This window comes from Felis catus, chromosome B3 (assembly GCF_018350175.1).
Source record: "Felis catus isolate Fca126 chromosome B3, F.catus_Fca126_mat1.0, whole genome shotgun sequence".
NCBI classification, from domain to species: Eukaryota; Metazoa; Chordata; class Mammalia; order Carnivora; family Felidae; genus Felis; species Felis catus.
In genome coordinates this window covers 75,838,407-75,849,490 of record NC_058373.1, presented here as the reverse complement: position 1 = coordinate 75,849,490, position 11,084 = coordinate 75,838,407, and the positions used below count along the sequence as shown (strand labels likewise).

At 40.3% G+C, this 11,084-nt stretch overlaps 1 long non-coding RNA gene across 1 annotated transcript; it reads left to right on the top strand.

Moving 5' to 3' along the window:
* The first annotated feature begins 1,034 nt into the window (after positions 1–1,034).
* Positions 1,035–10,376, top strand: LOC123386338. The gene is made up of 5 exons (XR_006600120.1): positions 1,035–1,867; positions 6,341–6,406; positions 6,549–6,777; positions 8,797–8,931; positions 10,181–10,376. It is a non-coding gene; the product is annotated as an uncharacterized LOC123386338 (long non-coding RNA).
* Positions 10,377–11,084: the final 708 nt, after the last annotated feature.

The following is an 11,084-nucleotide window of genomic DNA, read 5'->3' as shown; positions in this document are numbered from 1 at the left end:
TACGGAGCGGTGTCAATACAGAAATATTAAGGAGAAAATTAATAATTTATTTCAAAAATTCATTTGCAGCTGCACTTCACTGAATTAATTACTTTTCGTCTTTCTCTTCTTATTCATTCCTCTCTCTCTTGCTAATGATCGAGTTAGAACAAGCAAGAGGAAGCAAGTGGGGTTGGAAGGAGTGGGGGTCTGGTGCTGGCAGAACAGAAAGCACAAAGGAGAACGTGCTGTAACGTGGGTGCCCTAAGGGGCCTGACAGGGGGAAAGGGATAAGTTAAGCTCAATCCCATCTTCTTCGCCCCCAAAGCAATGGTAAACCACGTTACCATGTTACACGTTCTACTTAGTATTTTAGAAGAAGGGAAAATTAAATTCCAGCAAGCAAAAGTCCCAAGTTATTAAAAAGATTAATCTGTTGTTTAGCATTAGATCTTCTGCGCAATTCTCTTCCCTGTGTGCTCGTTAAAATAGTATAGTCACCCAGACAAAGTGATCGCATACTATTGCTTAAGTGTTAACTGGGCTTGTATACCGATTTCCAGAAGCATTGGGGTAGGCCCAGCCATTTTTGCATAACAGTTGCTTATCACAACTTGCCAGGTGACACTAAGGTAACATCGTGGCAAGGTTCAAATCCATAGCCGTTTTAGTCATTTTCTAAGCTGGAATAGAAAAATCAGTCTGAGAAATTTTTTTTTTTTTTTTTTACCAAACCCCAGACAGAGGCAAAGCAGATTCTTTCTTCCGTGTTCAAAACATTCATGGGACAGGGAGCCGGCTTCCATCATGCCAGCCCAAGCTACCATTTTATTTTTATTTTTATTTTTTTTAATGTTTTTTAACGTTTATTTATTTTTGGGACAGAGAGAGACAGAGCATGAACGGGGGAGGGGCAGAGAGAGAGGGAGACATAGAATCGGAAGCAGGCTCCAGGCTCTGAGCCATCAGCCCAGAGCCCGACGCGGGGCTCGAACTCCCGGACCGCGAGATCGTGACCTGAGCTGAAGTCGGTCGCCTAACCGACTGAGCCACCCAGGCGCCCCCAAGCTACCATTTTAAAGTAAGCAAAAAGATGTGCTTTTTAAATATACCTTATACTAAGTAGCCATTTAATGGGAGAAATAACCTTTGTACTAATGAGATTTGAAAACGAATATAAAGGCAAAACTGAATTTTCTCTAATAACCTTGTTGCTCCGGCACTGGAACCGTAGCCATTTGAGTACCAAATGATCCCCTAAGGGAAAAACAGTTTCCGTGGGTGTGATCGGATGCTCTGGTATGTGTATAAGCAGAGAGAGGGATAAAGTTAAGGACGAAGATGGAGAGAATTCACTGTTCAGTGTTTTTCCAGAAGATCAGAGACAAAGAAAGAAAAGAAGGAAGTACAAGGAGGAAAGAGGGAATGAAAGCCCATGTTAATGATATCAGGGGTAGATATTCTTCTGTTCTGTCCAGTGCGTATACACTATCACCATGAAAGTCTTTTGACTCCTCTCTGAGAAGCTGTCTAGCTTATGTCACAGCTCTGTGCTCCACGCTGTCATAAAGAGCGATTTGCCACTGCTTTCCCGTGACCTAGGTAAGAGCTCATCAGCTAATTCCAAGTTTGTTTTTTGAAGGTTGGAATGGGACAGTACTATCTAGACACTATGTATTTGAAGTAGTCTCACCTCTGAGTAAAGAAACGATGGCTTTGTAACTTTGTGTCTTTCAACGCTGTAGGTTGTGGGAATACAACTGAACATACCTTTATGGCTCTTGGCTGGAATCTCTAAGGTGGGTCTTAGAAGAAACCAAAATAATTGATTTTGAAGGTCTTGGTAGAAAAGATTTCTTCCCTCAACATTGAAAGCTCTTCAGATCAGGTGAGTGTATCATTACACCAATGTCTGTTTGTGTAGCATTTATAACTTAAAGACCCACCTGAAGGAGACCTGTTCAAAATCATCAAGCCACGAATGACCACCAGGTACTAAATATCCTGGTAAACTTCCACTGGCTATGGAATGCACACCTCCTTATCCAGTTTCCCTAGGAATGCTTTATTTGAAAATTTATCAAAATGCCACTCATCATATGAGACAATAAGAAACTGAAAATCTACACCTATGATATGCTTCCCCCATTTCAAACAAACCTAGAATATCATTTGATAATATGATAAAAAAAATTGGCTTGTTTATCTATTTTATGTTATGTCTGTTAAAAGGACATTCTAGTGTTAAATGGAGTAATCCATCCAAGAATTTCCCCAACATCTCCTGGCCAGTGATTGCACCATCAGTTGGAAATTCGGTAGACGTCTTCCCTTCCTGATTCCTTCAGCAAGAACATTTAGAACACTATAATGACGGGCTTTAAGGAATCTTGTGCTTATGAAAATCTAACCTGATTCTGCTTTATGCATGCAGAGTTCGTCTCCTACCAGCCTGCTTGCCCTGGCAGCTCCTAGAGGCTTTTGATTACCTAGTACTGCCCCCATGTGGGCCAAGAGTGTCAGTATTACATTGAGCTACCTGCTTTCCATTTTTGACATCAGCCAAAGGAAGTAAAAGCCGTGATTTTTCATAGTTTTAATCCTATACATTGATCTAAATTTCAAGTGAAGTAGAACTGTTTCTGGTCTCTGAGTTAGTCAGAAAAAACTACTCGGCCAGTATGCCTGCAAATAAAGAATAGAGGAGAGAGGATAGGAAAATCTAGGCCAATGTTCTCTCTCACCTGGGATTCTTGTTTTTCTCCGCCCAGAAGGTCAGATCTCAGCTGAATCAGTATGCAGATCACATACACAGCAACTACCGTTCCAGACTAGGGAATGTGCTAATTGGCTCACCCCGCCCAAAGAACCAGGGTACCAGGCGTCTGACACATAGCCGCTGAGGGAAGCACGGCTTAATGCAGGACAAAATGTTCTTGCCTCTCTGCACTGTCACCTACCCTTGCTTCTAGCAAACGGTGTGGCCATACACAGTGGTGACTGGAGCAGTTTAATAATTATTTCTCTTTGTAGACTAATGTGTACACTTGGGATTTTAGAGTGCTAATTCCGAAGAAATTAAAATTAAAGCCGGTACTCCATCAGCCTTCTTTTTTCATACACTTTCTCCTGTAGCGTTTCAAATAGTGCTCTAAATAGTGTGGTGTGTCGAAAAGGTAGGTCAGAAACCTGACATTAGTGTCGTGAAGGCTCTTTAAGTCTGTCCTTAGCATTAAGAATATGGTTAGAGCTACCGTCCCCTACCAGACGATACAGTATAAAAAACAGCCCTGTTGGTTACCTGCAACCCCTCCACTGTTGGCTCATGATCCCAACTAATACACTGTTTAACTGTTTTCTGGAAGAGATGGAATGTTGTAGAGAAGGAGCATAGAGTTTCATGAGACAGGACACCTGCCCGGTTCCGGGAAGCCATAATATCCTTAGAGCTCTCTCTGAACAGGAGGTTGTCTTCCTGACTCATATGATGCCCACGGAGCTGATGCAATAGGAATGGGAACAAACTGCAGCCATCACTTCTTGATTAACTCTGATAACTTACCCTGGCTAATGAGGTAGAAGTTTTTCATGCTTCCACTGCCTAACGTTGCTCATTAGATGCCCACTTATTAAGTATTCAGATAATTGTGGTAGTCATAATAGTGGTAATGACGGCCACGTGATAACATGATGAAGAAGAAGGCATCCTTGAACTGAAAGGGTTTTGTTTTTTGTGGGTTTTTTCTTGTTTTTTGTTTTGTTTTGTTTTTTTGTTTTTTGAAGCAAGCCAGAGAGCTCACGGTACTACCATGAGCCATGTGCAGAGCATGTAGAGACTATTTGGTATTCCTTCGCTGTATCATGTCTTAAATAAATGAAGAGTGATCACCGGAAAGTTTTTTGAGATTACCTTGATACCCAAAAGAACAACAACTCTCAGACGACAAAGATACTTTCTCCTGATTTGAGTTTGTATTTTGACCTGAAACTAGCAAAGAAAAGCTCTGTGTCAGCATTGTAATTTACGTTCTGCTTCAGTTCCTTATTTATGATAGTTAGATTTTAGGTCAAATACCCTTGTGGAGCCAACTACCTTATATTGAAGAGCTCCTTCAGCCTCGACCAAATAAGACTTTTTCTTTAAACCGGTCTGCAGCTGAAAATTTCTTCTTGCCAGTGTTTTTCAAGTTTTATGTTGTTTGTCTTTTATGAGTCTCCAAGTTTCGAGCAGGGCGAGATGTGAAGATGTCAGAAAATTCAAGGAAACTTCTATTTTGTAAGACTCAAAAGGATTTGATAAGAATATGAATTGTCAGTTTTGCTCATCACTCAGTTCTAAAATCTATACTCAAAACCTTTCATGTCTGTCTTATCCCTCACTAGCATCAAACATAATAAAATCAAAATCATCTTCTGATAAAAATTGGGTTTCAAAATTTTACCATAGGTTGCTTTTCTGTTTGATTCTTTTTGATCCATACCAGATACACCAGAAACAAACAAGTTTCTCCCAAATCCCATTTTGTCTCAGCAGTGCTCCTAACAGGGGAGGAAAAAAAAAGACAAATATGGAAATGATGCTAAGATATTTCTTCTATCATCTCTTTTAACAACTTCATAAAAGCTATACCCATGTTGGGCTTATGAATTTTCCAAATTGAATATGAGATAGATAATACAATAAGACTCAGCGTTTGGATTTGTGGTGATTCTTCTCTTGCATTAGGAAATTTCGCATCCCTGGCAATTCACTAGCACTATTTTCTCTTTTCTCTTAAGTCTAATGTAAGCCTAACGGGCTCATTTAAGCTGGTAATGAACAGCTTAGGAGTTTTACACTCAGGTTCCCAATCCTGGTAGGTGACAATAGCTTGTTTGCATTTGCCTTATGTATTTGATGCTCCCGGTAGCGAAATGCAATCCTTTGCTGTCTATACAATTATTATGATGCTTTTGCAACATGATGTGCTCACTGACACTAGTTTACCTTTCGCAGCCCCAGGCTTGCAACCTGGTGGCATTTGAATGTACCTGCTCCAAAGAAAGCACTGGTCTTATGACAGCTTTGTGATGTGGAATGAGCTGAAAGCAGGCTCAACTGACCCGATTATAACAATATCCCTGAGTCTGGAGACTCTTCTAGCTACTGATGATTGCTTTTTCTCATGTCTGGAAAAAGCTATAACATGCTCCCCCCCAAAAAATAAAAAGAGAGAGATAGAGAGAAACAAACCTCTTTGACCAAGTCTCCAAACCATAAGGACTTGTCAGAGACCTTTTATTTATTTTTTTTCTTTTTCCTGAGCAATAGAGCTAAGGATAGCAGACTACCAGAAACGTATTTATGATAATTAACTATTAATAAAGTCCGAGCTAATGTTGTTGATGGAATAGCAACAATGGCACTTCCAAAATTTCTGCTTTGGAGGGGATTATAGCTGGCAATCTGATTAGGAGAGAAGGCAGAGGAATTGCAATCCTAGTGTTTTTACTTAGGGTGTAAGATTGCATGATTACGGAGGTAACAATGGATGGCCTGGAGGAGATTATGGATGGCTATAGAAGTCTCCCACTCTAGCCCCTTGGCACTTCTAAAATCTGCTACTAGTTTGGTGACCATTTTGGAAGTTTATTGTTTGTTTTAATATCTTGTGACATGTAATATTTAGAGTGACATAAATGAGATAGGTTTAAGAAGGAATATTCCTTTGACAGGGAAACCTACGTGGCTTAGTTGGTTGAGCTTCCAACGCTTGTCTCTCGAATAGTGAGCCTGTGTCAGGCTCCACGCTCAGCCTAAGATTCTCTCTTGCTCTCCCTCTCCCCTCTCCCCTGCTCTCTCTCTCTCTAAATAAATGAATAAACATTTTTTTAAAAGGGAAACCTACTAAAACAAGTGTGGACCAAGGAAACTACCTGATGAAAACAAGGCAAACAAAATATTTACTCTGTAACAGGGGCCTTTGCTAACATTTCCTCCATGGGATCTAAATTAGTTCTACTAAGTCTAATTCCCAAAGAAATTTTACTTATCTGAGTCCATCTGCCAAGATGAATCGCCATTTGTATTTTCCCCTGAAAGTGGTAAGCATGTTGGGCAAATTTTCTACAGATATACCAGCTACTGTTGGTACAGGAGCAGAAATATTGCATAAGATTTCTCTGAAAGGAAGAACAAACTAAAAACTAGCTACCGAGTACATGAATTTCTCATCACTGCTGAGGTGCCATCAGGACCAAAATTCTTCCTTACAAAGCCACCCACCAGATAGAAGAAGGAAAAAAAAAAGAGTAACAATTCCAATGTTCAGAAAAAGAAGTCAAGAGCTGACTCTAGTGCTTTTCTTATGTTCTTCTCCAGAGTTCTGTGGAGAATATTCTGTGCTGGTAATTGTTCCTAATCAGCTGGATGAAAGAGAAAGCAAAAGTAAGAATAACTCTTTGCTATATATTTAGTGCATGCTTAGTTCTCCTCCAAGCTAGAGGACACCTAGAATAATCTTAGAAAAGATCTTTCTAGACATTCCCTCCTACCTATTAACCAGTTCTCCTGCTTACTCTTTTTTTAGAGTGCTTTTGATACCTTCCCTGAAAATGTCTGCAGCATAATAATCTGATAAGGGTATAATCACTATGATAATCTTTATATTCACTATGATTCAACCTTCACCAAGTTCTAGCTATGCTAGAAAGTGGATTTTGACTGAGTAGAACAGCTCATCTCGGTCACTCTACAGAAATGGAGGACCACCACCTTCGACATGTGATAAGCCTTTGGAAACTGGTGCCTTGGGCAAGGTAAGAATTGAGTTCCATGATACACACCAGTGATCTTCTATCTGGTATCTCTCAGGTCACTGAGTTATAAAGTTGTCTTCTGATTGTATCTATCAGAATAAGGTGGCCCAATATGCATTATAAATAAAAGCAGGGGCGCCTGGGTGGTGCAGTCGGTTAAGCGTCCGACTTCAGCCAGGTCACGATCTCGTGGTCCGTGAGTTCGAGCCCCGCGTCGGGCTCTGGGCTGATGGCTCAGAGCCTGGAGCCTGTTTCCCATTCTGTGTCTCCCTCTCTCTCTGCCCCTCCCCCGTTCATGCTGTGTCTCTCTCTGTCCCAAAAATAAATAAAACGTTGAAAAAAAAAATTAAAAAAAATAAAATAAAATAAAAGCATGCTTCAAACCATGCTTAGAATGGATACTTCCAGGGATCTGATGGAACACAGTGCTTTCAGTTCTTAATTTATTATGTCCCCTCCTTACCCAAGGATAAGCAATGCCTTAGACCTTGCTTTTATGATGACCCTATAATACTACCAAACAAAATGTCATTCAACTCTTAATCTTCCAATTTTTTTTTTTTAAAGTCATTCGGCCACAAGGTAGGTATACTCATTCCTGCTTCTTTTCATGTTGCGTGGATAAGTGAAGACCATTACTTCAGCAGCAAATCAATGTTAATTTCCCCACAAAGAAATTCTGAGAGAATTTGAACTACAGGAGAATACACGCACATAAACAAAAGCTACATCTTGGGCCTGTGGCCTTTGCACTTACGATGTAAATTCTGAACACATGTCTTTATATAGCTGTGACCACTAAATTATAACCACCCTGAAGGCATCAGCTGTATTCTGTGCATCTCTGTAATCCCCACATTACAGAATGTCTAACTAGTAGTAGATGCTCAGTTAATATCTCCTTTAAAAGTTAGCTCAATGGGATAATGGACTACTTGTTTTATCTTACCACAGTACCATGACTTGCAGAAGAATGCAGAACTTAGCAATTAGTCACATCTACTGAGTATATAATCGGCTAGCTAGCTAGCTCTTTAAACACTGCACTGGAAAAAGTTAACTTATTTCTTTCCTTTTTGCCTTGGACCTTTTTTGTAGAGCAGTCTATTCATACCACTTCCTAAAGGAAACTGGACTGCCCAAGTCTCTGCAGAAGTTCAAAGTTTATTTCTAAAAGAAATCATTCTATACCCCAAGCTGTGGATAATGGAGCTGGAGCTGGGCAATTGACCAAGGAACTTTTTCCATATACTAATATATACCCTGTGATCTGGAAACATGTGGCTCCCTTGGGTTCATGAGATTAGCCAATCATATTCTCAATGTTTAGAATTTAAATGGGAATAAGTTAAAGAGATCTTTTTCCAGCAAGAAGAGGGAATGACAGAGGGGGGCAAACAATGGTATTGACAGTGATAAGGACTGAAGGATGGGGTAGCCAAACTTCATTAATGGTACATCCTAGGAGAAGACCCCCCAAACTCCTCCTGCAGAGATCCTTAAAGGACCTTGAGTTCAGAAGCACCTCCCTGAGGACTAATCCTATTATTGAACCCACTATGAGAGCCCACTACTGAAACTATTCTAGATGTGTTTGTTTTTTTTTTTAATTTTTAATGTTTATTTTTGAGAGAGAGAGAGAGTGGGGGAGGGGCAGAGAGAGAGGGAAACACAGAATCAGAAGCAGGCTCCAGGCTCTGAGCTGTCAGCACAGAGCCCGATGTGGGGCTCAAACTCACGAACTGTGAGATCATGACCTGAGCCGAAGTCAGATGCTTAGCCGACTGAGCCACCCAGGCCCCCTATTCTAGGTGTATTCTTAAACTGACCTTCTCTCTAACTTGAGTGGTACCTTATTCCTCACAATTAAATAATCTGAATGAGAAGCACCCAGTTTTCACATTTGCCTAATAAGATAAACTTTTAACCAGATCTCTTCCCTCAAAGAATGATTAGGAAGGTAGGGAAATAAGGAAAGAATGGTAAAAAAAATTAGATATGGTTTTGTTTTTCTTCTAGGATACGCCCAACTGGTACCTGCAGACTTTCATCTACTTACGGGTTGCATGTTACAATGAGCATCATCTTTCTGTATGTCTGAGATGAGTTTTCAAAAAGCCATGAACCATGATAAACCCCAGGAAAACTGTGAAGGTAGTTGGTGCTTCTCATTCTTCACTATCCATAAGAATAATCTGGAGATGGGGCACCTGGGTGGGTCCGTTGGTTGAGTGTCTGACTTTTGATTTCCACTCAGATCATGATCTCACAGTTTGTGAGACTGAGCTCTGCATCAAGCCCTGTGTCTGGCTCAACACTGGGCATAAAGCCTGCTTAAGTTTCTCTCTCTCTCTGCCCTGCCCCCACTCATGTGCACTCTCTCACTCCCTCTCTCTCTCTCAAAAAAAGACGAATCTGGGGATAATGTTAATAACGCTAATTGTGATTTCACAGGCATAAGGGGGAGCCCAAGATTCTGCATTTCTTATAAGCTTCCATGCAGTACCAATGTTTCTGATCTGTCAATCACATTTTGAGTAGCAAGGATGTGAAAGGAAGATACCCTTCCTGCAACTACAAAGCCATTCCCATTGATTTTTTGCAGGATTGTAAAATAGAAGATGACCATTAAAACCAGACAAGTTCACCATTTTTGAGCTGTATGGCTTTGAGCAACTCATTTAACCCATCAAAGGTTTCATTTCCTCATTTGTAAAATGGTGATGGTAATATTTATCTTGCAGGATTATTCTGAAAATTAAATGATGTAAAATATGCAAATTTCACAATAGCTCCTTAGCAAATGATATTTATTTTTCATTAATTCACTGGGTTAATCAGAAAGCATTTGAACATTATGCAATTTCCAATAAGGGCTAGAGAGGGAAAAAAAATATGTATATTATCTCTGCCCTAAAGAGTTTACCAAACCAATAAGAGTAAAAAAACCAAAATGTCTTTAAGTTGCTAATGTCATATAAAATAATAAATGCCATAAGAGAGGGGAAAAATATTCTGGAGTTTAAAGAAGGAAAGATTGACTAAGGGTTGGGAGAAGGGGGAAAAGGTGGAGAAATCAGGGAAGATTTCAAAAAGGAGATTGCGTTTGAGCTAAATAAACCTTAAAAGTTAAGTAAGAGTTCACCAGGCAGAGAAGATGGGGGGTGTGATTGAACTTAGAAGAAATCTCTGTAGAAACCATGGTATTGTGAATAGCAGTGGCCTTTCAGTGGCACCTCCAGAATTCCAATGTGGCCAACCGTGGATTGAATTGGGAGAATAGGAGGAAGACGAAAACGGTTGCATTGAGAAGGTAAAGATGCTGTATCCCATGCTGAGTTCCTGGGACAAACTGCATCTCCCTTTACGTCTCTCACCACACCTTATCATAATTATGTTGTAGCTCAAGGACGACTCTACATCTCGACGTCAAGTGTCTGGCCCATAACACGTGCTCAATGAATTCCTGTTGACAGAATAAATATGTAAGTGTTGCAAGAGAGTTTCTTGCAGTCGGGGGGAAAAGGCCTTAAATAATATTTCATAGATCGCATGCAGTCGCTTGCTCTGTTTGTCCTGCGGTGACCCCAGCCCACATAGATGCTCCAATATAAATAGGCTCCTTAGAGACACCCCAAGCGTTTTTCATTTGGAATGATTGTTAACGTTATGCAACAAAAGCAATCATCCCATGATACAACACATTGCATGCATTCCATTTGGCCTCCCTGTGATGATTCAATCTCTTAGTGGTGCTTACAATGGTAAAGGTTGAGAGAAACCATTATACCCTAAGCAGATTGGGATCGTGAGATGAAAACTATGGTATATCAGCATCCACCATCGCTTGTAACACAAAGTTCAGTAATATAGCTCGCAGCTACTAGTTGATTAGAACAGCTTTCTAGCCCAGGACTTCTGCTTTCTGAAACACACAGAAGAATGGGGCTGCTTGCTTTTCAAGAAGCAGAAGGATACAGTCTCCAGTGAATGATATGATTTCAATACAGAAAGCTTGCTTAAATCTCACTTCATTTTTATTCCATCTATTGATTTCTTCAGGATTGTGCACATGTATTGGAATACCTTTATTGAATCCCCCAGGCATTCCAAGTAAACACAAATAGAATAATTAGGAACAACTGTAAAGGAACAATCGTTAGGTTGAACTTGCCTTCATATTGTATTAGGGGTAGAAACCTTGGATGTATCAGACGGAATCCTATTAGGACTGGCTCTTGGCAGAATGCTGAAGCTGGCAAAAGCTCATCTTCTACAGAGGGAGGAGACCACAGAGGTCAAGGGCG